This window comes from Bubalus bubalis, chromosome X (assembly GCF_019923935.1).
Source record: "Bubalus bubalis isolate 160015118507 breed Murrah chromosome X, NDDB_SH_1, whole genome shotgun sequence".
Taxonomy (NCBI): Eukaryota; Metazoa; Chordata; class Mammalia; order Artiodactyla; family Bovidae; genus Bubalus; species Bubalus bubalis.
In genome coordinates, this window is record NC_059181.1 from 130398034 (window position 1) to 130425835 (window position 27802).

The 27802-nt window shown below is 37.5% G+C and overlaps 1 long non-coding RNA gene across 1 annotated transcript in view; it reads right to left on the reverse strand.

Annotated features, from left to right (window-relative positions):
• LOC123465409 overlaps window positions 1–27802 on the reverse strand; it is a 177320-nt gene that overhangs the window by 19940 nt on the left and 129578 nt on the right. The window contains exon 3 of the long non-coding RNA XR_006640648.1: window positions 11812–11902. This is a non-coding gene — a long non-coding RNA (uncharacterized LOC123465409). The remainder of the gene's footprint in view (window positions 1–11811; window positions 11903–27802) is intronic.

Here is a 27802-nt window from a genome sequence, read left to right on the forward strand (position 1 = left end):
TTGCTTTTCTATACACTAATAATGAACTATCAGAGAGAGAAATCAAAAATATCCTGCTTAAAGTATTAATAGCATCAAAAAGAATAAAATACCTAGGCATAAACTTAACCAAGGAAGTTAAAGAACTGTCTTCGGAAAACTAAAACATTAATGAAGTTAACTGAACATGAATCAGAGAAATGGAAAGGTATCCCATGCTTTGGAATTGGAAGAATTCGTATTGTTAAAATCGCCATATAAAATTGCCATACTACCCAAAGCAATCTACAGATTTAATGCAATCCCTATCAAAATACACATGACATTTTTCACATAAGTAAAACAAATAACCCTAAAATTCACATGGAACCACAAAAGACTCTAAATTGCCAAAGCAATCTAGAGAAAAAGAAGAAAGCTGAAAGTATAAAACTCTCAGATTTCATAGTATTCTGTAAAGTTACAGTAATGAAAACAGAATATTACTGGTACAAAAACAGACACAAATATCAATGGCATAGAATAGAGAGCCCAGGAATAAACCCATGAACCTATGGGTATCTGCAAGAAAGTAGGCAAGAATATACAATGGAATAAATAAAGATAGTCTCTTCAAGTGATGCTAGGAAAACGGACAGTCACATATAAAACCATGAAATTAGAGCATTCTCTCATACCATATACAGAAATAAAATGAAAATCATTTACAGAACCTAAATGTAAAATGTGGAAACATAAAAGTCTTTTAAGAGAACACAGAACACTCTTTGATATAAATTGTAGGAACATTTTTCTTGGATCAGTCCCCCAAGGCAAAAGGAATAAAAGCAATCATGGACAAATGGGACTCAATCAGTTTTATAAAAGATTTGCAGAGCAAAAGAAACCATCAGCAAAACAAAAAGACAACCTACAGAATGACAGAAAATATTTGCAAATGATTTGACAAACATTTTGTCAAATATTTTGATAAAACAAAACAATATCAAAACTAACCCTATCAAAAAATGGACAGAAGACCGGAATAGAAATTTTTCCAATAAAAAGACATACAGGTGAATAATAGCAACATGAAAAAAATCTCAGCATCACTAATTATTAGAGAAGTGCAAATCAAAACCAAAATGAGATGTCACCTTACATTGGTCAGAATGGCTATCATCAAAAAGTCTACAAATAACAAACAAATGGCAAAGCTGTTGAACAAAGGGCAACTTTTACACTGTTGTTGAGAATGGAAAGCAGTATGGAGGGTCCTCAAAAAACTAGAAATAGAACTACTCTTTTATACATCAATTACACTCCTGGATATTTATCTAGAAAAGCAAAAACATAATATCAAAAAGATACATGCGCCCCATTGTTCATAGCAGCACTATTTACAACAGCTAACATATGAAAGCAATCTAAGTGCCTATCAACACATAAATGGATAAAGAAGAAGTGTCACTCACACTCACACACTCACCACACACACCCCCCCCCACAGGAAAATAACTCAGCCATAAAAATGAAATTCTTGGCATTTGCATAAATATGGATGAACCTAGAGAATATTATGCATAGTGAAATGTTTGACAGAGAAAGACAAATATGATGTATCACTTATATGAGGAATATAAAAAATATACCTTAAAAAATACTCCCAATGAACGTATGTAGCAAAACAGATACAGACTTCCAGATATAGAAAACAAACTAGTGGTTACCAATGGGTAGAGAAAAGGGGAAACAGGAAAGATAGGGTTATTGGGTTAAGAGATACCAACTACTACACATAAAATAGATAAGCAACAAGAATATATTATATAGCACAAGGGATTGTAACTATTATGCCATTATAATGTCATAACTTTTAATGGACTATAATCTGTGGAAAAAAAAAACTAAATCATTATGATGTACACCTGAATCTAATATATATTGATTTACTATATATATTATAAATATTGTAAATCAACTATACTTCAAAAATTAATTAATTAATTAATTAACTCTAGAGACTTCCCTAATAGATATCATGGCTTCTTTGGTGCAAAAATAGACAAACCAGCAAATTAGACATATATTATAAGGAAATGCAATGTATGACAGATTCAGCACTGAGATATGTGAGCAAAAGATGAACTATTCAATAGTTGGTGCTCTGGAAGTTGGTATCCATATTTTTTTTAAAATGATAATGGATTCCTTTTTCACATTTCACACAAAAAACTGTTCTAAATGGATTTAAAAATTAAGCATAAAAGTAAAAATCTTTTACATGGCAAAATACAAAAATATCTTTACAATTGCAGAATAGGAAAGGATTTCATTAACAAAAGCAACAGCAAAAACTAAAGAAAAGATTTGGGGGATCTGACTCCATTAACACTAATGTCTGGAACACTGACAACACCAAATGCTGGTGAGGATGTGAAGCAACATCTCATTTCTCACATTTTTGAATGGCTCTCACTTTTGAAAAAAAAAAAGCTCACCTTATATTCCCATAAAGTGACAGCCACTCAGTCATGTCCAACCTTTTGCAACCCCATGGACTATACAGTCCATGGAACTCTCCAGGCCAGAATATTGGAATGGGTAGCCTTGCCCTTCTCCAGGGGATCTTCCCAACCCAGAGATCAAACCCAGGTCTCCAGCTTTACCAGCTAAGCCACAAGGGAAGCCCAAGAATACTGGAGTACGTAGCCTATCCCTTCTCCAGTGGATCTTCCCAACCCAGGAATCAAACAGGGTCTTCTGCATTGCAGGTGGATTGTTTACCAACTGAGCTATGAGGGAAGCCCTTTGGAAAAGGCAAAACTATGAAGACAGTAAAAGCATAGGTGGTTACCAAGGGTAGAAGGAGGGGAGAAACGAATGGATGGAGAACAGAAGATTTTTCAGGGCAGTGTAATGAAACCATAATGATGGATACATGTCATTATACATTTCTCCAAACCCACAGTATATAGTGAACTGTAATGTAAATATAGACTTTAGATGATTATGTGTCCATGTAGAATAATCAGCTATAACAAATGTACCCCACTGGTGGTGGGTGTTAATAATGAGGGAGGTTATGCATGTGTGGGGACAGGAAGTATACAGGAAATTTTTTTGCCTTCTCGATTTTGCTGTGAATCTAAAACTGCTCTAAAAAAGTAACATCTTAATACAAAAAATTAAACAGTGAAATTTAAAAAGAATCCTAGCAGTAAGGATTTTAGCAATTATGTTGATCATTTGCTAGATAAGAAGCTAGAGGGCAAGAGGAAAAAGTTCACTCCTCTATCCTTCCAGGAAATTCCTCTAGATTAAAAAAACAGGCAAAACACTGATCTTCAATTGAATTTTTCTTTGAGGATTTAAGAAGCATAATAAATGGTTTGGGTTTCCTGCCTTTCATGAATTGATTGTGTTTCTGCAACATCTACTAAGACTATTAAGCTCTAGGACATGATGGTAACAGAGTAGGGGTGAAGTCAGATGTTGATAAGATGGAGGAGAAGGAAAAGGAGGAATATTTAAAGGCATAAACTTTGAAAATTTTCCAAAGGAAAACAACAATTAGGATAAATGTTTTGTTCCAATCACTTTTGGTTAGCTATTACTTCACAGCAGTGCTATCCTAGAACTTTCTGTGATTATAAAAAATGTTTTATCTCTGTGTTATCCAATGTGGTAGTCATTAGCTATGTGTGGTTTACTAACACCTGAAATATGGCTAGTTTGATAGAAGAACTGAATTGCTAACTTTAATTAATTTAAATAGTCACATGTGGCTACTGGCTACCATGTTGGAAAGAACAGCTCTGGAGCCTAACAGTAACAATTTTTTCATTCAGCTGGATAGTCCTCCCTGTTTTATTTCAAGAAATTGCTCCTGAAGAAGAAATATATCTTTTACTGACACATTTTATGATGGAAGAAAAAATTCCAAACGCTATCTCTGAGTTACCAAAATATCTTAAACAAGATATTTTCCTCTCTGATAATAGTTCACCTATTTTCATGCCTACAATATAAATTGTAGTATAAGTTGCATGATAGTATGATGTAAATTCATGTCTAAATGCAAGACTTACATTAAGCTTACTGTGCCTTTTCTTGCAATATTTCTTTCCTGTGGTACAGACTCCATCTGATCTATCTCATGGAACTGTTGTGAACATCTACAGAGATAACTGATATACAATATTTTATATAAAGTGCTGTGAAAAGGTAAAGAGGGATTATCTACATTTGATAGATGAGGAAACCAAAGCCTAGTAGGTGAAATGAAAGGCCAGACTGATCTAGAAGTGGCAGAGCCTGAATGAGAACACAGTTCTCCTGAAGTATTTCTTCTAAGGGAGGATTTACAACTTATGATTTCATGTCTTGCAATAAACAGTGATCCAGTACATCCCATCCCTGTGCCAGAGCCAAGAGCAGAGTGGGGGAGAAAGGATGATGCTTACAAGTTATCAAAATAACATAGTTCAAATGATTATTGTAATTTTTAGTTGCTGGTTTGGGTCTCACAGAATTAGAGTTCAATTAGAGAATTTCATTGCCTATAATACAAGTTGTTCTAATGCCACTTTGAAATTTTTTCTATAACCAAATTCCTGATGCTGTTTTATGTCAGATAAATATTTGTGTTGCCCCATCATATTTGTGTCTAAAATCTGCTGTCAAAAGTTACCCAGAATATCACAGATCCCATGTCCCATTAAAGTTAAAGTGGTTGAGCAAATTCTTCAGTTCAGTTCAGTTGCTCAGTCATGTCTGACTCTTTGTGACCCCATGGACTGCAGCATGCCAGGCTTCCCTGTTCATCACCAATTCACAGAGCTTGCTCAAATTCATGTCCACAGACTCGGTGATGCCATCCAACCATGTTATCCTCTGTCTTCCCCTTCTCCTCTTGCATTCAATCTTTCCCAGCATCAGGGTCTTTTCCAATAAGTCAGTTCTTTGCATCAGGTGGCCAAAATATTACAGCTTCAGCATCAGTCTTTCCAAGGAATATTCAGGACTGATTTCCTTTAGGATTGACTGGTTTGATCTCTTTGCAGTCTAAGGCACTCTCAAGAGTCTTCTCCAACACCACAGTTCAAAAGCATCAATTCTTTGGTGCTCAGCTTTCTTTACAGTGCAACTCTCAAATCCATACATGACTACTGAAAAAACCATAGCTTTGACTATATGAACCTTTGTCAGAACAAATTCTTAAACAAGTGTCTTTTTTCAGGATTGTGTCTTTTCTGCTCAGATACAATTCAAGCCAAATGAATGCATACTTCTATGAGTAAACAATGAGGAAGCACATCTTGGAATTAATCCATTATGCACACATGGCCTTGCTGTCAACCCAAGTTCCCTTCCCTCCTCACCCCCACCACCATTTTAAAAACCAAGTTGAAACTCTGCAAAACTCCCAGACATAGCTCTTGGGTATTTTCTTTAGTCCATAAACTTGGTTAAGTGGTCTGGAACAAACAAATTCAGTCCAAGTGGAAAATTTTAGGGAGTCTCTTCAATGAGTCTTGATTTATCCCATACTGCTTTGCTCTAGCATGATGGCAAGAACTACCTTATGCTTTAAAAGATTTTTTGCCTTTCTTTTTATGTGTCACCATTGCTGAAGGATCATGAGCAGATAATTGTGCTATTACTGAGGGAAAATTGTTGACAACAGAGTAAGTCCTCAAACATTCCCTTTCCTAACCGGTCCCATTTGTCTTCACTAGGATGCATTTTTGTACCTTTTAACACACCTTAATTTGTTGTTTATAAAAAAAAACCAACCTATATTTTGTGGGCTTGCCATGCCATTGTGTAATTGACTTTCTCTGTCATCAGCCAGGCAATATATTTTATTGCAGTATTTCTGAAAAGGATGTTTTGTTGGACATTCACATCAAAATCACCTGAGGAAGGGAATTTGTGAAATGCAGATTCTTGAACCATACCCCACATCATTATGCACAATACACTTTAAGAGCCATTGCTTTAGTGAAAGCCTGTTCTTCACAGAGCAATCTTCTAGATCTTGAGCAAATGAAAAGAACAATAGAAAAGCATAATTCCTTAGATACCTAAGAATAGTCACATGACCATGACTTAAAACTACACCAATTTTCAAATTGAAACTAATTTACAGAAGTAACCAAATAACCAGAAGAAAGTGAGAGAAATTGTAGCAGAGAAAATCATTTTTATCTAAAACAAGTGTATAATATCTCTATACAGTTAAGCCAATTTATTGCTACCCAAATGATCATAAAAATTTCAGACCCAGAGTACTATGCTGAAATAGAAGGCAAATCTTCATGGTTGTACAGCATTACTAATTTCATAAATTAAAGAAAATATTACCAGGTACCAACTATGTAAAAAGTACCAAGTTTGCCACTGTAGTTCTAGATTGAGTCCTAAGAAGGTGTCAATGAGAAAAGGTTTATGCTTAATATTTACCTGAAAATAGAGTACCATCAACCTAAACATTTGCCTATTAACTCTGTTTTTCAGGAACTGTTATTCCAATAGGGCCAGGACAGGCAAGATTAATATATTAGTGCTTGTTTCTGTGTGTCTCTGTGTGTGTATCCATGCATGTTAATATATGGTTAATATATGCCTGAATCTTAATAAGATACTAAATGCATTCTTAAATATCATCCTATGGTGTTTGCATAAGTCTGATTTCTGATAGTTCAGAAGGAAATAAACCCAATGATTACAATGTTCTATATGATTGTGAAGCAACAGATGTAAAATCAGTTTACCTCTCATCATTTCAAGTGTTTATAAGCAGGAATAATTTTCAAAAAAGTTAGCATGTGCCTACATATATATGTTATAAATAAAATCCAGTTTGTTTCTTAAAATTAAACATATTTACTCTGTCTTGTATTTTTGATTGCTTGATTTACAAGGTGCAGGAAAAATAATCAAGCCTACTTCAATCCAGAATAAGACTCAGTGCAGCTTGGACAAGAAAATAAGATGCCTATCTCCATATCTGGAAATATAATAGTCCTCCCTAATCCATTGTTTCGCTTTCTGTGGTTTCAGTTACCTGTAGTCAATCATGGTTTGAAAATATTAAATGGAAAATACCATAAATAAACAATTCATAAGTTTTAAATTGTATGCCATTCTGTGTAGTGTGCTGAAATCTCATGCTGCCCTGTTCCATCTTGCCTGGATGTCAATTATCTCTTCACCCAGTGTATCCTGCCCATTATTCACTTGTTATTCATCTCCCCTATGAGATCAAGTGTCATGGTATCACAGTGCTTGTATTCAAGTCACCCTTATTTTACTTAATAGTGGTCTCGGGGTGATGCTGGCAATTCAGATATGTCAAAGAGAAGCTATAAAGTGCTTTCTTTAAGTGAAATGATGAAAGTTCTTTAGTTGATAAGGAAAGGAAAAAATCATATTCTGAAGTGCCTAAGTGAAAGTGAAAGTCCCTCAGTTGAGTTTGACTTTTGTGACCCCATGGAGAGTACAGGCCATGGAATTCTTCAGGCCAGAATACTGGAGTGGTGTGGAGAGAATTTCCCTTCTCCAGGGGATCTTCCCAACCCAGGGACTGAACCCAGGTCTCCCGCATTGCAGGTGGATTCTTTACCAGCTGAGTCAAAAGGGGAAGTAGCTAAGATCTACAGTAATAACAAATTTTCTATCCAAGAAATTGTGAAGAAGGAAAATAAATTCTTGCTAGTTTTGCTATCATACTTCAAACTGCAAAAGTTATGTCCATTGTGCATGATAAATGCTTTGTTAACATGGAAAAAAAATGTTTAAGCATGTACAACAAGATATTTTGACACAGAGAGACCACACTTACATAAGCTTTGTTACAGTATATTATAATTGATCTATTTTAATAGTTATTGTTGTTCATCTCTTACTGTGTTTAATTTATAAATTAAATTTTGTTATAAGTATGCATTATAGAAAAAACAGATACATAGGGTTCAATAGTATTTGAGGTTTCAGGTATCCACTGAGGATGGATAAGAGGGGATTACTGTATCCATGCTTATGGGTATCTTTATGCACCACTTATTTTCAATAGAGTCAGAGTAGAGTGCTCGCCAGGGTGACATGGAAAACGACATTATTCTACCTAGCAATGATCCTCCAGTCTGGTTGGGAAGATGAAATAATTCTTATGGCAAAAATATGACGTTTACAGGGCCAACTATAAGCAAATAGAAATTCATAGAATGTGTATCATATGTAACTCCTCAAGAAAGCACTGATAAGTGTCTGAAGAGGTAAGCCCTACCAGAAACATAGTAACTATAGACCAAGTACCGAGGATACAGTACTGAACAAGTTAAATATAAGTTCTGCCTTCACAGACTTTAGTGAAGAAGATAGACACTAAATAAATAAAATAGGTGTGGAGAATATCACAAACAGGAAATACAGGGTCTAAACTGGTTCTAACCCAGTTTTGAGGCCAGGGAAGGCCTCCCTGAGGAATTGAAGGCCCTGAGGCACAAGTGAGTATAACGTGTCCAAGGAACTGACAGCAAAGTAGTTAGGCTGGAGCAAAGAGTTCGAGGTAGAAATACAAAGAAAGAAAGAAAAAAAAAAAAAAAGTGGCCACAGAGGCACAGGAATTGAAGTGTGAAGGCGATTTAAGTTTAACATTGCATCTAAAAGTGAATACTAAATCTGCAAACTGGGATTAAATAGAGTTTTTCTTATTCACAACTTAGAATTACATGCAGATGTCAAGGTTTTTCTTTTCATCCTCTTTTATTCTAATAGGTCATTTGTGCAAGAGAAACCAGATCTATCAGTTATGCATCAAAGAACTACATATGAAAGAACTGAGGACATTAAGTGATCTCTAGATTTTTTGACAACTTCAATTTTAACGTGATTTCAAGCTGATCTGAAAGTTGTTTCAAGTTCAGCCAGCTTGTTTCGTCATTACATCATTACTATTATTTGAATTATAAAATTTCCAAATTTTCAGAACTAGGTTGCAAATATGATCAAATAAAATCATTTAAAGATTTAATGAATAAAATATCAGTGTTTTAAGACATACTGTAATGTAACATCAGTCGTGTTTCGAGATCATTTATCAAAGACTTGAGAGCTCAACTCTAAAGTCATACATGCTGACATCATCACGTACAACTGACAAAAGCCATCTCAGCAAAAGCAGGTTTGACTGCAAACATGTTTAGTGACTTTCAAGAGATACAGCTAAATTCTATAAAATTTGCTGTGTGCTAAAAACTGTTGGTGGGGTGGGAGAAAGGATGTTTTTAGCAGAGGTTTTACAGATTTATGTGCTTCAAAGACAGGTAAACAAGAGTACTAGGGCCTGAGTTGTTTCTCATAGAATAAATTCTGATTAGATCAACAATTGGGACCAAATTGAGAAATAATTCTGTTTTTTAGCTACAGACTGTGGTATAAGGCATCAAAAACTAAACGTTTCAAAGTCAATTGGATTAGCAGGAATAAGTATTATAATTCAAACATGTGACCCTTGGATAATCCTATGCTGTATTGTATTGTGCGTCTTTGGCACATGTCATATTAAAAGATACTATAGAGCAAAGTATTGAAAAACTGCTAGCATTTGTTGAATGCAAGTCATAATCATTTCACTTATTTTTTTCTAATAATGATTAGTGTACATACCCTTTTTAATATGACTTATGACTATTTCTTTAGCATTTCTTAGGAAAATAGATTAATCTGACTATAGCTCTTCTGTGATAATAATTCAGATGACCTAAACCACATAGCCAGCTGGAACTTTACCATTTTTGTCATTAGAGAAGGTGGGGGCATCTGTAGTTTAGTGGTATAAGAACTATGGGAAGGGAACTTGGTTCATATGAGTGCACATTAGGCATAAGAAGATGGGAGAACCGGCTCTGATTTGGTTAAGGTTTGGTATTGCTGCTGTTGCTGCTGCTAAATTGCTTCAGTCGTGTCCGACTCTGTGCGACCCCATAGCCAGCAGCCCACCAGGCTCCCCTGTCCCTGGGATTCTCCAGGCAAAAATACTGGAGTGAGTTGCCATTTCCTTCTCCAATACATGAAAGTGAAAAGTGAAAGTGAAGTCTCTCAGTCCTGTCTGACTCCTAGAGACCCCATGGACTGCAGCCTACAAGGCTCCTCCAGCCATGGGATTTTCCAGGCAAGAGTACTAGAGTGGGGTGCCATTGCCTAATATAAACAGTAAGTCACAGCAGCTGTATAGCAAATAAGACAAAGATGGTAGACAGCAATGCCATGGTTCTGGTGCATTATTTCATACTCAGTAAACTTGAGTGAGTTACTAAAGGGCAAAGAATAAGTATGACTCCCCCAGGGCAATTCCAGTGCAAGACAAGGAATGTAAAGCATATAGATAACAAACAAATCCTGGCCGCCACGAGCTGGTGGGTTGAGGTTATTAAGATCAATAACCATAGTTATTCTCACCATAGTCAGAGCTGCCAAGGTTGACGCAAAAAAGGCACAGGATGTGGGGGAAGACATCAGGGACTCTAGCTATAGGGATATGTGCAATAGATAGGCCATGATGCTGTAAATACCAACCATACCCAAAGTGACACATAAAAAGTGATACTTTACATACAATTTGCCAGGCTTTTTGTCTTCTGACCTTAACCACACTGAACAAACCATTTAGAACAGATCAGAAATCAATTTGTCCTTGGACAAAAGGGAAAGATACCTTATTGGGCACAGAAAGTATTCAATAGAAGCATTACATATTGGACAGGGACTAGTGAATCTGTCAAATAATCAGATCCTCTCTCTTCAGTAGCCTGAATATGAGCCATACACTTTAGAACTTTTAACCATTCACTGGCATGTCTGTGCCTCTTCTCATTCTGTCTCCTTAAGTTCAAACACCTTTAAATCTTTTTCCCTACTGGCAAAATCCTAACCCTTTAAGGCTTATTTCAAAATATTAACTCCTCTGTGAAGCCTTCCTGGGCCATCAGGTAGGTTTAGTCCCACCCTCCTCTGTTTGCTTTTCTAACTTCTTCTGCAGTCTCTCAATTCCTTGAAGGCAGTATTGATTTCTTATCTCTTCTTATTCCCCAACACTTAACACAGCATTAAATATATTAATACTACTGAGGGCAAACTTTTAAAAAAGTATTCTATGTACCAGAAACTGTTATAAACACTTGAAATATATTAACCCATTTAATCTTCATAACAACTCTATCATATAGTTCTTATTATTATAGACAACCTTTCACACATATTCTCCAATTGTTTCTACTGTGTTTCTTTTCCTCTTCCTTCTACCCCTAGACTTGTGCATTCCCCTAAAATGCCAATCCTAGGGACCTTAGTATTCTCTTCAAATTCTTTTGGATTTGACATGTGTCATCCATGGGTAACAAGAGTTATTTCTCATTTCAAAGTGATTGGACTGGTGGAAAGTTTTCTCCTTTGTGTGCAAAACTGGCTAAGTGAGTTATTTTCTTTTCCCTCTTCAAAAGAAGATGAGAGTGAGTGAATCTCCTTGTCTTGAAAAACCAATGGATTGTCCTGATGGGCATATATATCTTGCTAAGGTCTGGCTGACTTTCATAGCCTGAATGTCTATGTGTAGTAATTTTTTTCTACAATTTTGCAGGTAGAAGCAAGATAGTAGAATTTTACTGTTGTCTAGAAAAAGCAATAAACCCTTCTCCAAACTTCAGAAGCTAGCACAGTAAAAGGAACTCTATACCAATAGGATAGTTTTCTTTCATAATAACAAAGCAGCACACAAAGTAAACCAAAGTGTATTAACACAAAAAGGAATTCAGTTATCTTTGAAACCGAATTCTGGAAATTACTTACTTAAAAAAGTTCTGCAGATATGGCTTGAAGTCTACAGACAAATCATTGATCAGCATGTATTTTCCTCTTCCCTCACAGCTTGGATGCAAACCTAGAGAAAACCCAAAGCAACAAACTTATGAAATATTCCATGCAGAACCAGAAAAGTCTAACTATACCAGCTACTATATTGACTTTCCTACTTAGCCTAGAAAATTGTTTAATAGTCTCTATTTTTTTCTTTGACTTCGCTCCAGTGAGTATAGAGCTGTTTATCTAAAGACCACAGGGTCTAGTAACATAGAAAGCAAATTGTTATTAAGCAGGTTGGAGGTCATTTGGGGAACAATGAAAGTTTCTCATTGAGTCTCTCACAGCCATCACCTATCAAAATATATCTTTTACACAGAATCCTCTGCCACAGTAAATATTGGTGGTGCATATTCTAGAATAGAAATCACAAGAGTGTCACTTCTTTACTTTGCTGAGTAATTTGCAATGCATAGTGAAGTCGCTCAGTCGTGTCTGACTCTTTGCGACCCCATGGACACCAGGCTCCTCCATCCATGGGATTTTCTAGGCAAGAGTACTGGAGTGGGTTGCCATTTCCTTCTCCAATGCATAGGGATCCTTTTAATATAACTTCCAACAAAAACCTCCCAAAGGGGACTCAAAGCTCTTCTGACAAAGCAGTAGCTACTGCTAGTGGTGCAGGGGGTGAGGCATGGTGGAAAATCCAGAAGTACTTTAAATATTCAGCCACTAAGAAAAAAGAAAGGAAAGAAATGTTCAGAGCTAAACTTTTCATTTTATTTACTGGCTCAAACTTCAGAAACTTCATAGACCATAATCCATTAAGATAGCACATATTATATCAAGTTTCAATTGCTAAACTTTCCATTGAAGGCTTGGGGTAAAAAGATTGTATCTTGCCAATTTCCATAAAGCTGATTTGTAAAACTGAAAAAAAGAAATCCATGAGCCAATCATAGATCACTCACTATTCTTGATCTGTGTTCTCATATTTCTTATCCCTACCTCTGTAACCGATTAAAAATCTTGGCCTAAATACTTTGCCTCTTTCAAAGAAATTACCATGTATTACAAGGTTTTACTTCTATTGTTATTTCTCAGTCCAGTTGAAGATGAAAGAAAATGGTTCTGTCAGCCCAAGTATTTATCAGTCATCTACCTTCTCAAATGCATTGTGTGTTACCATGAAAACTGTTATTTTTCTGGACATTGTGAGGGGAAATTTAGACAATCTTTTAAAAAATATAGAACATACCAAGCTGGAATTCAGACTATATATATATATGACTATTTGAATGGATATTAGTGTTTTCTGTTGAAGTGAAGACATAGCATTTATAATTACTTTCATCATCTTTTCTACTCCTAACATCTTTCAGCAAGGACAATTTCAGTCAAGTTCAGCACTCTCTAAAAAATCAGATACAATGTGATGCTTCACAAATTAGGAGCCATGTATAAGTCCTGAGGCACAGGTTTAAGTAAGGGATTTCAATGATGACATATTAAGTAGAATCTCGCCACATTTCCTCCACAGTTCTGTTATTACTCCATATTCTTAAGCTTAGAGCAGGGATTATTCTGCCTCATTGGCTTTAATCTACATTAGTCCTGATTATAAACCTAAATTCTCCCACAGGTTGCAGTGATCCTCTGAGGTGATAAAAATTCTCTCAAAGCTTTTCCAGCAAAATGCATCTTTATACTATTTAGCCTCAGTGAACTCCTATTAATCCTCCAATACATATCTCATATTATCACCCTGTGAAGTCTTCTCTGGTTGTTCCATGCATACTTCCTCTCCTGGGCTCTAAAACTACTCTCTCTTTCTCTCTCTCCATATGTATTAGAGTATATAGTTCAGTGCTTGTCACAAATTTTCAGCCAAGTATTTAAGGAAATAAAGAACAATGAAATTGAACCTCTAGTGAATCTGGATGAACAGGAACAAAGTGGCTTTATATCTATATGACATTTCAATTTCTTATAATTTTAAAATATTTTTAAAAATTATTATTAATAAAATCAAAGATTAAAAATATTTCTAGTATTTAGCCTGTGGTTTTGTGTTCCCTTTGCAAAACTACTGTATGCATGCCACTTGAGAAGGACCTTTTCAGATCCCCAACTAATGACCAGAAAAATGTATTTGTATAAGGTACAAATATTCTATAAAAGACAAAACAATATTCAGAGGAAAAAATTTAGCATTAAACACATATAACAGAAAAGATCCCAAATCAATGATATTAGATTCCACCTTAACCTAACAACAACAACAAAAAAGAGCAAATTAACCCCCAAGTAAACCAAAGAAAATAAAGATAAAGAAATCAATGAATTAGAAAACAGAAATGAAGAAAATCCATGAAACTGAACTTGGATGTTTTGAGATCAATAAAACTGATAACCATCTAGCAAAGCAATCAGAAAAAAGAAAGAACACAAATAACCAGTAATGAGAGAGGTGACATGACTACAGATTTTGCAGATAGTAAAATAATAAGAAAATATTATGAAGAACTATATGGCAATAAACTTTAAATTTTAGATAAAATGGATGAATTCCTTGAAAAACAAAAGCCAGAAATGATAACTCATGAAAAATTAGAAAATCTGAATAGCCTCATATCTATTAATGAAATTGAATTTATAGTTAAAAATTTTCTGACAAGAAAAATCCCAAGCCCTACATGGCTTCAGTTGTGAATTCTACCAAATATTTTTAAATGATATAACATCAGTTTTATAGAAACTCTTCCAAGTAATAAAAGAGGAAAAAATATCTCCCAACTCATTCTATGAAGCCAGAAATACCCTAAAACCAAAATCAGGTAAAAACATTACCAGAAAACTATAGACCAATAATCCTCATGAATACAAATGCAAAAATATTTTTTAAGTTAGTAAATTTGATGAAAAAATATTTTAAAAGAGTAACATGACATACTCTAGAGAACCTTGTACAGTACAGTTAGTACAATAATGCTAGGTTGGCTTAACATTCAAAACCAATCAGTATAATTCACTATATTAACAGGGAAAAAACATGATTACCTCAATACACCCATAAACAAAATTTGTCAAAAACCATCTACTCCTGATAAAATACTCTCAACAAAACCAAGAATAAATGGGAACTTCTTCAACCTAATAAAGATCACCTACGAAAACATGCAGCTAACATCCATCACACTTATTTGTGAAAGACTGAATGCTTTTTCATTTAAGACTAGGAATACAGCAAATATGTTGGCTTACAACACTTCTATTCAACAGTGTATTGAATGTTCTAGAGCATACAATGAAAAAGATAAAGACTGCAAAGCAAGAAGTAAAATTATCCTCATTCTCATATAACATGATCATCAATGCAGACAACCTTTGTGTCCTACACGAAAGCTTCTAGAACTAATAAGTGAGTTTAGTATATTTGTAGGATACAAGATCAATATTAAAAAGTCAACTATATTTCTGTATACTAATGATGAAAAATAGGAAAGTGAAACTGGAAACGTCCTATTTGTAATAACACTAAACACATGAAATAATTAGGTATAGATTTGACATGGAATTATTGTACACGTAAAAGTACAAAACATTGCTGAGATAAAGAAGATGTGAATGAGTGGATGACTTAACATTGTTAAAATGTCAATTCTCCTCAAATCAATGTGTAAATTCAGTGTGATCAAAATCAAAATCCCAACAAGAAACTGACAAACTCATTCTCAACTTTATACAGAAACATGAAAGATATAGGATAACAAACCAATTTGAAAAAGAACAAAATAACATTACCTAATTTCCAGATGTTTTATAAACCTACAGTAATCAAGATTATGTAATTGTGGCATGGAAATAGACCTATTTATCTTTTTATTCTTAGCTTTAAGCACATTGCCTGGTAACAGCTCAATGAACGTTACCTGAACAGACTAGATACTCTGATACTCTGTCTCCTCTTACATATGTAACACTGAATGACATCCATGAACTAATTTTAATGATATTGGAGCTATGGATATAATACTGGAGGATTTATTTTCCTCCTTGGGTTTATCTCCACTCCATTATTTGCTTCATTTACCCATCTGCAATGCTCTTAGATACTTCGTCCCAATTCAGACATGGAAAAAAATCTCAGGTTATCTTAGGTTCAACTCTCTTCTTTGACTTAATGGCAATGTGGTTTTGGGTGATATACTTGATTTATCTGGGCCTCAATTTCTTCATTATAATATAGAGATAATGATTCGGGGAGTTGTATGTGAAGTTCATGAGTTGAGACAAAGTCATGAGCCATAGTGAACAGTCAACACATGCTAATCCCCACCCCCCGCCCCGCCCCGCCAGGGAAATTTTTCCATCCAGTGCTTCATCTCTTCTGGACTCTGTGAGTGCCATAGATCAACAAACAAGTATCTAATATTTAAATAACTTTTCCCAGAGAATCAAATACTTGTTTAGAGTTAGAGAGTGGGAAAATAAAACATAGCAGATTTTTGTAATATATGAGGTTAGGCAGGGGAGAATATAGATGAGAGCATTTTTTTTTTTTACTTTAGACTTACTCTATTTAGACATGTTCATTCTATCTATGCTCAAAGCTGTCTTTGCTGTTAAGATTCTGTTTCTTCCCTATAACTCTTTGCCCCAAAACACCTCTTTTTCTCCTATGAGTGCAGCCCAGAAAGAAAAGGAAAGTGAAGTCGCTCAGTCATGTCTGATTCTTTGTGATCCCATGGACTCTAGCCCACCAGGCTCCTCTGTCCATGAAATCTTCTAGGCAAGAGTACTGGAGTGGGTTGCCATTTCCTTCTCCAGGGGATCTTCCCAATCCAGGGATAGAACCCAGGTCTCCCACATTGTAGGGCAATTCTTTACTGTCTGAGCCACCAGGTAGAGCCCAGACTTGAACATTATTACACTTGCATAGAAATATATTTGCTGTACTATTTCTGCTGCAAATAAGTGACTTTTCCTGAGTCTAATGTTGAGTTTCCTGACACACACAGGTGTTCCATCCTTGAGGTTATCTTTCACTTTATCAGGAGGAAGGAAGGATGGGAGGGAGGGAGGAAGGAAGGAAGACAGACTTTTTCTGTTCACTAGCAAGTTCAGGAGATACCATATGGAGTAGTATGAGATGTCTTAAGGGACTTTTAAAAAAAAATTACCAAAAAATGAGTAGATAAGAGGATCCTTTGGCAACACCCCTAACCCTAGAACTATGTTTATGTGCATAAAATGGCAAACAGCTGGGGCAATTATTACAAATAAAATTATTTGACCATTTACTATCTACCCATACTGACCTAAGCACTACATGTGTAATGATCCATTTGATCTCCACAACACCTTTGAGCATTAGGTACTGTTATCATTCTCATTTGACAGAAGAGAAAACAGAAAATGAGGGGCCCAAGGGTTAAGATAGATACACGACATCACATCTAGGATGCAGCAGGTCAAGGAATTGACTTAGTTAAGAATCCATATTTTTAACCCCTATAGTTGAACAAAACATTACAGTATTATTTCAATTAATAAGAACTCTTAACAACTGAGCCGCTTAGGTAAATGTCTCTTCTTTTAGAAGAAAAGAGGCACATTGTAAAATTAAAGATCATGTTGCATGCCTTGTTTAAGCCAGAATTTCTAGAATATGAGCCTCTTGTCCTGCAAGATCCTTAATCAACAAAGATTTAGTGGTTATGAGACTTTACTTACTAAAGGAATACAACAGACTTTGATACTTTTGAAAAATATTCACTAAAAACAGGTAAAACACACTTTTGTTCATATTTCTAACCATCAGATCACCAGAATATTCAATTAACCAGTAGCACCCTTTCTATGGGCTTCTCAGGTGGCTCAGTGGTAAAGAATCCACCTGCAAGGCAGGAGATGTGGGTTCAATCCTGGGGTCAGGTAGATCCCCTGGAGAAGGAAATGGCAACCCACTCCAGTATTCTTCCCTGGGAAATCCCATAGACAGAGGAGCCTGGCAGGTTTCAGTCTATGAGGTTGTGAAGAGTTGGACACAACTGAGCAACTAAAACAACACTTTATATGCAGTCTGACATTTTCCTGACATTTCTACCTAACTAGATGGTAGATGTCAGGTAGGCAAAAGATCTGGCTATCTAACTGAATATTTTCTAATGTTTATCTAAATGAGTAATACAGCTGACAACTTTCCTTCAGAAATAAGGTAAAATATATGTGCTATTTAATGAAACATACATGATGTATTTATAATGAAATAATATGCAAACGAAATAAAACCCTGTGGAGATAATGGACAGAATAGTCACTACTGAATAGGGGCTCTTGCTTGCTAATGCATCCTGCAATTTCTGATATTTAATTCTCATAAACAGAAAAGAGAGATTATTACTTATCTATTGATCAAAATTCTGAAGCTCAAATCAAAATTTAAGAATATTCAGAGGAAGTTTCCATAAGAGAATTACTCAATGTGATGTAAAACATAGTTTAATAAACGTGCACTGTAATAATGTCACTGGTGATACTTGGGTACTGAAGTGTGAACAAGCACTAAAATTGGGCTGCTGCTGCTGCTGCTAAGACGCTTCAGTCGTGTCCAACTCTGTGCGACCCCATAGACAGCAGCCCACCAGGCTCCCCTGTCCCTGGGATTCTCCAGGCCAGAACACTGGAGTGGGTTGCCATTTCCTTCTCCAATGCATGAAAGTGAAAAGTGAAAGTGAAGTCGCTCAGTCGTGTCTGGCTCCTAGAGACCCCATGGACTGCAGCCTACCAGGCTCCTCCATCCATGGGATTTTCCAGGCAAGAGTACTGGAGTGGGGTGCCATTGCCTTCTCTGAAAATTGGGCTATTAAAGTCCAAAGCCTTGATGAGATGATTCACAACTGGCATTGGAACTAATAAGAAAACTTGAAATGCACTCACTTGCCTTTTCAAGACCCTTACTATCAAGCAAAAGACAACCCAGCTGGTGACAAAATAGCTGATGTGTAGTCTAGAAAATGACTTTGCAAAAATATCAGACAAGATGCTTTTTGTAACTCACACATATACAAACAAAAACACATGTAGTTCAACTACAGAATCATCACACAAAATAACGTCTAATATAATGAGATAAATCTGCTACGACATTAAGAAGTTGGGCTTGGGAAATTCTCATATATGCTCATCTCTCCACACAGTCTAGTATGTCTTAGAAAACCACTGGGCCACATTTTTCTTAGCAGGTATCAATTGTTAACATGTGTTAGTACTATATTTCAAGCTTACTCTCCTTTCACCTTTGTTTTCCCCCATATTGCTTTTATTTTATCCAAAAGTGGTAGTTTGCATAAAGATTCAGGGAAAAAATAATCCAGCTTCATTTTTCTTAAGGTTGGTAGTTTAGTTGCCAAGTCGTGTCTGACGCTTGAGACCCCAAGGACTGTAGCCTGCCAGAGATCTTCTGTCCATGGAATTTCTCAGGCAAGAATACTGGACTGGGTTGCCATGCCCTCCTCCAGGGGATCTTCGTGACCCAGGGATCAAACCTGGATCTCTTATGTCTCCTACATTGATTCATCTTGTAAAGTATGTTTTTTCTGGAGATACACCTTATTTCGGTTTAAGCTAGGAATCCAGGGGTTCATAAAGGATAGTATCTGCTGGGAAGTTTGACTAGATACCTGTGCAGTGACTTTTCAACAATGAGATAATACTAGAGATACATACCAATGATCCCTGATAGCACCCAATTACCAAGTCAAATTACCAAGGCTTCCTGTCCATGCACAAAGGTGGGGAGTGGAGGGGGTGGTGGGAAGTCAAGGGAACTCACAGGCCTCAAATCAAATACCTAGTTGCCACTGGGGATGGTACCTACAATAAAAGACAACTTAAGGTGACTTTCAAACTTTACTGTCAAATTAAAGTTATTTTGAAATCTATTACTGAGTTATACTAACCCAAGCCAAATATTCCCTCTCCCTTAAGCTACTGTCACAGCTTCGCACTTGAACTATTATTTCTCTTGGTCCCCTACAGTCCATTCTTCTTGAGACAGGAAAATAAGAGCACAGCCATTCTGGAAAAGGACCAGGGAATGGCCTTGGGCAAAACAGGCCTTGCAAATTAAAAAATCAAAGGCCCCAGGGACCTGAGTCCCAGAGACAAAAACCAGGCTTGCACGAATTAAAAAATAATAATAATAATAACTTTAACTCCAGGTGGCTCAAGTGGTAATGAACCCACCTGCAATGCAGGAGACACTGGAGATCCAGGTTAGATTCCTGGATTGGGAAGATCCCTGGAGTAGGAAATGGAACCCTCTCCAGTATTCTTGCCTGAGAAATCCCATGGACAGAGGAGCCCGGCAGGCTACAGTCCATGGGATCACAAAGAGTCAGACACGACTAAAGTGACTGAGCATGCAGGCACACTCTGTTACACTAATGAGTATACTTAGTTGCTACAAGCCAAGCAGCTCAACTATAAATTTTAACCTCATCTGTTCCTGTGTTTTCTTGCATAAAATTGTCATGCATTCTTTTTCTGTCACAGAAGCACTTCCTGACAGCCATCATGGAGCCATCTGCTGTTGATCAAAGAAGTTTGCTGATTTCTGGAAATTATCAGTGATCATGAGACAAACCCTCCCTTTTGTTGGAAAAGCAACTTGCCCCTTCTACTAGAGAGCTGGCACTTTTTTTCTGCCTTCTCCCTGGTGCACAAACTCTTCGAATAGAAAGCTTTGCTTGCCTAAGAGTCTTGTGGAAGCAATATTCATTTCCACGGTATTCTTGTCCAAGAATCTGGAAAGGGCCAGGTAACATTCCCACATCATTAGCCACAAATAGAGCAACTTCCTGGATTATGTAACAGAAATAAGTTCAAAGCGCCACTCTTGATATTTACCTCCCTACAACCTGTCCCTGCCACTACTATGCAATTGCTAATACCAGAAATCTGAGTGCCATAGATTATTACCAAACATCTAGTCCATTAGTACGGAGAAGGCAATGGCACCCCACTCCAGTACTCTTGCCTGGAAAATCCCATGGATGGAGGAGCCTGGTGGGCTGCAGTCCATGGGGTCGGAAACGACTGAGCAACATCACTTTCACTTTTCACTTTCATGCATTGGAGAAGGAAATGGCAACCCACTCCAGTGTTCTGGCCTGGAGAATCCCAGGGACAGGGGAGCCTGGTGGGCTTCCATCTCTGGGGTCGCACAGTGTCGGACATGACTGAAGCAACTTAGCAGTAGCAGCAGCAGCAGCAGCAGTCCATTAGTAAGTCAAGGGGATTTTTGTTTTTGTTGTTCAGTTGCTAAGGTGTGTCTGACTCTTAGTGAATCCATGGACTGCAGTATGCCAGGGTTCCCTGTCCTTCACCATATCCCTGAATTTGCTCAAACTTATGTCCATTGAGTTGGTGATGCCATACAACCATCTCATCCTCTGTTGCCCATTTCTCCTCCTGCCCTCAATCTTTCGCAGCATCAGGGTTTTTACTCCAAAATATATCCAGAATTTATCCATGGCTCTCCTCCACCACTATCATTCTAATCTAGGACACTATCATTTTTCATCTTAACTACTACTATGATAGTTTCTGAACTGGTCTCACTGCTCCATTTGCTCTGTAGTCACGGATAGTTTTTGAACTTACCTTATTGTGCTCTCATGATTGCAATCATTCGAAGACTAGTCATTTCTATTACAAAGAAACCTAAATTTCTCCTCTTCATCTTTAGGTCCCTGCATGTTCTGGCCCTTATTTACCTACCCAAATTAATTTCACCTCTCCCACTACTACACTTACTCAGCCTCTCACCCTCCTACTTGTCAAGTTCCAGCCACATTAAAAACTCTTCCATTCTTAGAACAACAAGCATCCAATATATTTCAGGGACTTGCAAAGTCTCTCCATATATCACTGACATGTTCATCTCTCAACTCTTTGCATTACTGGCTTTTTAAAACCTAACTGGTCTCAGTTTATCTGATGTCTTCTCAGAGATTTCCCTGACTACTCTGAGTAGCATCCTCTGCTATTGATAATTTATTTTGAAGCACATGTCACTGGTCACTATTAAAATTTTACATTCAACTTTTGTGAAAATTTGATTAACATTTGTCCTGTCCAACTCCCATCCGTGCACACCAGAATATAATTGCCATGGCTCTTTGACTTCCTGTTTTATCCACAGGTTTAGTCCAAAGCCTAGAACAGAGTAGGTCTTCAATTAATATACATTGAACTAAATACACTGCCAATATGTTCAGTTTACCAGAAGGAAAGTGTACCATGGTAAATCCAAGGGGAAAGGGAGATGGAGAATAGAAGTTTCAGACAAGTCACCTCTGTGAATTCATCTAGCTGAACTTCTATAATTCTCTCCTCTAAGAGGGCACATCTTATCAACTTGTTAGGGTACTAATCTTTCAGACCCACCAGATTCTGTTATTTCTAGGTAATTCAACAGCCTTTTGAACTATGGTGTTGGAGAAGACTCTTTAGGGTCCCTTGGACTGCAAAGAGATGAAATCAGTCAATCATAAAGGAAATCAGTCCTGAATATTCTTTGGAAGGACTGATGCTGAAGCTGAAATTCCAATACTTTGGCCAACTGATGCAAAGAGCCGACTCACTGGAAAAGACCCTGATTCTGGGAAAGACTAAAAGCAGGAGGAGAAGGGGGCAACAGAGGATGAGACAGTTGGATGGCATCTCTGACTCGATGGACATGAGTTTGAGCAAGCTCTGGGAGTTGGTGATGAACAGGGAAGCCTGGCATGCTGCAGTCCATGAAGTTACAAAGAGTCGGACATGACTGAGCGACTGAATGGAACAGAACTCTCAATCAAGTTGTTTTTTTAGAGAAAAACTGACAAAGCAGCAATGGCATATACTTCTTTTCTAGTGCACATGAATCATTAAGCAATGTAAGTCATATTCTGGCCTACATGCAACCATGGGGTTGCAAAGAGTTAGACACAGCATAGAAGCTAAACAACAACAGAAAGGAATTCAGAAAGGAAGACCTATCTGTATCACTAAACAACCCCAAATAGAATATTTTCAAATATATATTTTGTTACTTTTAGAGTCTACATTAATTGATTAGAGATCTTTTTGATAGATAAGAATTATTTATAATAATACATGAAACATGATGGATATTTGAATGAGATAGGCAGAAGTCAGGTCACAGTGTGATTTATATGCTGTACTCAAAGCTTATATTTTCCCTGAAAGTTATAGGTCATCACTGAAGGATTTCAAGTAGAGAAATGATCAGATCAAATTTTAGATCATGTTTTATAAAAAGTTCAGTTTGGAAACAGTGAGAAAAGTGAATTAGAGGGAGAAGAACAGCAGCAAGGAGTGTAATTGGAGGCCATTGTCCTATTATTACTGAAAAATTAGAAATAACTAAAATTGTGTTGCTTTCCTCTATTTCTTTGCATTGATCGCTGAGAAGGGCTTTCATATCTCTCCTTGCTATTCTTTGGAACTCTGCATTCAAATGGATTTAATTCTCCTTTTCTCCTTTGCTTTTCACTTCTCTTCTTCTCACAGCTATTTGTAAGGGCTCCTCAGAGAGCCATTTTGCTTTTTTGCATTTCTTTTCCATGGGGATGGTCTTGATCCCTGTCTCCTGTACAATGTCATGAATCTCCGTCCATAGTTCAACAGGTACTCTGTCTATCAGATCCAGTCCCTTAAATCTATTTCTCACTTCCACTGTATAATTGATTTAGGTCATACCTGAATGGTCTAGTGGTTTTCCCTACTTTCTTCAATTTAAGTCTGAATTTGGCAATAAGGAGTTCAGATCTGAGCCACACTCAGCTCCCGGTCTTATTTTTCCTGACTGTATAGAGCTTCTCCATCTTTGGCTGCAAAGAATATAATCAATCTGATTTCAGTGTTGACCATCTGGTGATGTCCATATGTAGAGTCTTCTCTTGTGTTGTTGGAAGAGGGTGCTTGTTATGACATGTGTATTCTCGTGGCAAAACTCTATTAGCTTTTGCCCTGCTTCATTCTATACTCCAAGGCCAAATTTGCCTGTTATTCCAGGTGTTTCTTGACATCCTACTTTTGCATTCCACTCCCCTATAATGAAAAGGACATCTTTTTTGGGTGTTAGTTCTAAAAGGTCTTGTAGGTCTTCATGGAACTGTTCAACTTCAGCTTCTTCAGTGTTACTGGTTGGGGCATAGGCTTGGATCACTGTGATACTGAATGGTTTTCCTTGGAAATGAACAGAGATCATTCTGTTGTTTTTGAGATTGCATCCAAGTACTGCATTTTGGACTCTTTCATTGACCATGATGGCTACTCCATTTCTTCTAAGGGATTCCTGCACACAGTAATAGATATAATGGCCATCTGAGTTAAATTCACCCATTCCAGTCTGTTTTAGTTCGCTGATTCCTAAAATGTTGACATTCACTCTTACCATCTCCTGTTTGGCCACTTCCAATTTGCCTTGATTCATGGACCTAACATTCCAGGTACCTATGCAATATTCCTCTTTACAGCATCGGACCTTGCTTCTATCACCAGTCACATCCACAACTGGGTATTGTTCTTGCTTTGGCTCCATCCCTTCATTCTTTCTGGAGTTATTTCTCCACTGATCTCCTGTAGCATATTGGGCAGCTACCGACCTGGGGAGTTCCTCTTTCAGTATCCTATCATTTTGCCTTTTCATACTGTTCATGGGGTTCTCAAGGCAAGAATACTGAAGTGGTTTGCCATTCCCTTTTCTACAGTGGACCACATTCAGTCAGACCTCTCCACCACGACCTAGAGATCTCTTCAAGAAAATTAGAGATACCAAGGGAACATTTCATACAAAGATGGGCTCGATAAAGGACAGAAATGGTATGAAGCTAACAGAAACAGAAGATATTAAGAAGAGATGGCAAGAATACACAGAAGAACTGTACAAAAAAGATCTTCATGACCCAGATAATCATGATGGTGTGATCACTCACCTAGAGCCAGACATCCTGGAATGTGAAGTCTAGTGGGCCTTAGAAAGCACCACTACGAACAAAGCTAGTGGAGGTGATGGAATTCCAGTTGAGCTATTTCAAATCCTAAAAGATGCTGCTGTGAAAGTGCTGCACTCAATATGCCAGCAAATTTGGAAAACTCAGCAGTGGCCACAGGACTGGAAAAGGTCAGTTTTCATTCCAATCCCAAAGAAAGGCAATGTCAAAGAATGCTCAAACTACTGCACAATTGCACTCATCTCACACGCTAGTAAAGTAATGCTCAAAATTCTCCAAGCCAGGCTTCAGCAATATGTGAACCATGAACCTCCAGATGTTCAAGCTGGTTTTAGAAAAGGCAGAAGAACCAGAGATCAAATTGCCAACATCCGCTGGATCATCGAAAAAGCAAGAGTTCCAGAAAAACATCTATTTTTGCTTTATTGACTATGCCAAAGCCTTTGACTGTGTGGATCACAATAAACTGTGGAAAATTCTGAAAGAGATGGGAATACCAGACTACCTGACCTGCCTCTTGGGAAACCTATATGCAGGTCAGGAAGCAACAGTTAGAACTGGACATGGAACAGACTGGTTCCAAATAGGAAAAGGAGTACGTCAAGGCTATATATGGTCACCCTGCATATTTAACTTATATGTAGAGTACATCATGAGAAACGCTGGGCTGGATGAAGCACAAGCTGGAATCAAGATTGCCGGGAGAAATATCAATAACTTCAGATATGCAGATGACACCACCCTTATGACACAAAGTGAAGAGGAACTAAAAAGCCTCTTGATGAAAGTGAAAGTGGAGAGTGAAAAAGTTGGCTTAAAGCTCAACATTCAGAAAACGAAGATCATTGCATCCGGTCCCATCACTTCATGGGAAATAGGTGGGGAAACAGTGGAAACAGTGTCAGACTTTATTTTTCTGGGCTCCAAAATCACTGCAGATGGTGACTGCAGCCCTGAAATTAAAAGACACTTACTCCTTGGAAGGAAAGTTATGACCAACCTAGATACCATATTCAAAAGCAGAGACATTACTTTGCCAACAAAAGTCCATCTAGTCAAGGCTATGGTTTTTCTAGTGGTCATGTATGGATGTGAGAGTTGAACTGTGAAGAAAGCTGAGCACCGAAGAATTGATGCTTTTGAACTGTGGTGCTGGAGAAGACTCTTGCGAGTCCCCTTGGACTGCAAGGAGATCCAACCAGTCCATCCTAAAGGAGACCAGTCCTAGGTATTCATTGGAAGGACTGATGCTGAGGCTGAAACTCCAATACTTTGGCCACCTCATGCGAACAGTTGACTCACTGGAAAATACCCTGATGCTGGGAAGGATTGAGGGCAGGAGGAAAAGAGGATGACAAGAGGATGAGATGGCTGCATGGCATCACCGACTCAATGCACATGAGTTTGGGTACACTCCAGGAGTTGGTGATGGACAGGGAGGTCTGGCGTTCTACAATTCATGGGGTCGCAAAGAGTTGGACATGACTAAGCAACTGAACTGACTGAAAATTGTGTTAGTAGGAATGAAAGTGAGGGGATATATTTGATATTTAGGAATCAAGTTAAACTCCATAGTAAGGAAGTTGGATGGGGAAATGAGAAAAGGGGACAAGACAACACATCTTGGTTTCGCATATGGGAAAATAGCTCAATGGCAGGTTCATTTCTCCATATGTGAGGACAAGAGGAAGAGGAATAGGTGTGGGAAGGAAGATCATTTTGGATATATCTAATCTCTGATGCCTGTGAACTATAACAGAGAAAATAGAACTTGCTATTTGAATTGTATTATAACTTTGCCTTTCTAACTTTCCCCCATGTAATTATGGGATTATACCTTCCCACAAAGGCCAATACAAAGCCAGTCACTGAACAGGTGTTCTGAGATAGCTGACTTCATTTAATTTGCATACATCCTACCTCAGGCCACCCGCAATGGCCACCTGGGCAAGGAGAATGTGGAGGAAGAGGGTGTTTATCTAGCCTGACAGTGCAGGGCTGTAGTTTGCAAATTATTCCCACTGTCAGCTAAGTTCCTTGAGCTGCTAAGCAGATGCCTGGAGAGAAGGTGGGCCTAAACCATTTGCAGAGGCGGCTTGGTTGTCATGACTGCGAATGCTGCAGCAACGCTGCCTTTCCTAAACTCCCTCACTTATTTCCTTCTCTGGAACTGTGCTATGGCCAAGACACATCTGTGGTCCTGAAAGAAAAATGAGTCGAGTAGAGACGAAGGAACTAGCTATTTCTTCACTGGAAATTTAAATAATAGGCAAAGCAGCTCTTCAATGCTGTAGCCAATTACAGCACAGCCCAATCAGCTGCCATTTGTTGGAGTAAATGGACTATTTAGGGTGTATTTTAAAATAGGGCTTGCATCTCCTACTAAGATGATTTTTACCGTACAATAGTGCCATATTGTTGCTGTATTTAAAGCACTCATTTTGAGTGTGCAGGGCCTGTAACAGCAACTTGGGAAAAACTTTTCCACTTACCACTTTATCCTACATCCTCCATATGGAAGAATGCCCATTTTGCTATCTAAACAGGCAAATGGATTCATCCACAAGCTGTTAACCTGGTTTTTCCACTTTACGCTCGATTAGAAATATGTTGTCTAGGTCAGCATCATCCCCACAGCCATTCCAGTGTTCTTGACACTGAACGGGGTCTGTCAACAAAAAACAGATGTACATTAATGGTTTGGCCTTTGAGACCCAAGAGATGGCTTTGGTGACTCAATGCAAAACTGCAAAGAATGTGAGCCATAGCAGAAGACCAACAATGTCTATTTTGGACTTGTTGGACATTTTCCTTTACCTAGGCAGGATTGAGTCCTATTTATAGAATCCTAAAGGCTACAACATTCAGAAAATGAAGATCATGGCATCTGGTCCCATTACTTCATGGGAAATAAATGGGGAAACAGTGGAAACAGTGTCAGACTTTATTTTGGG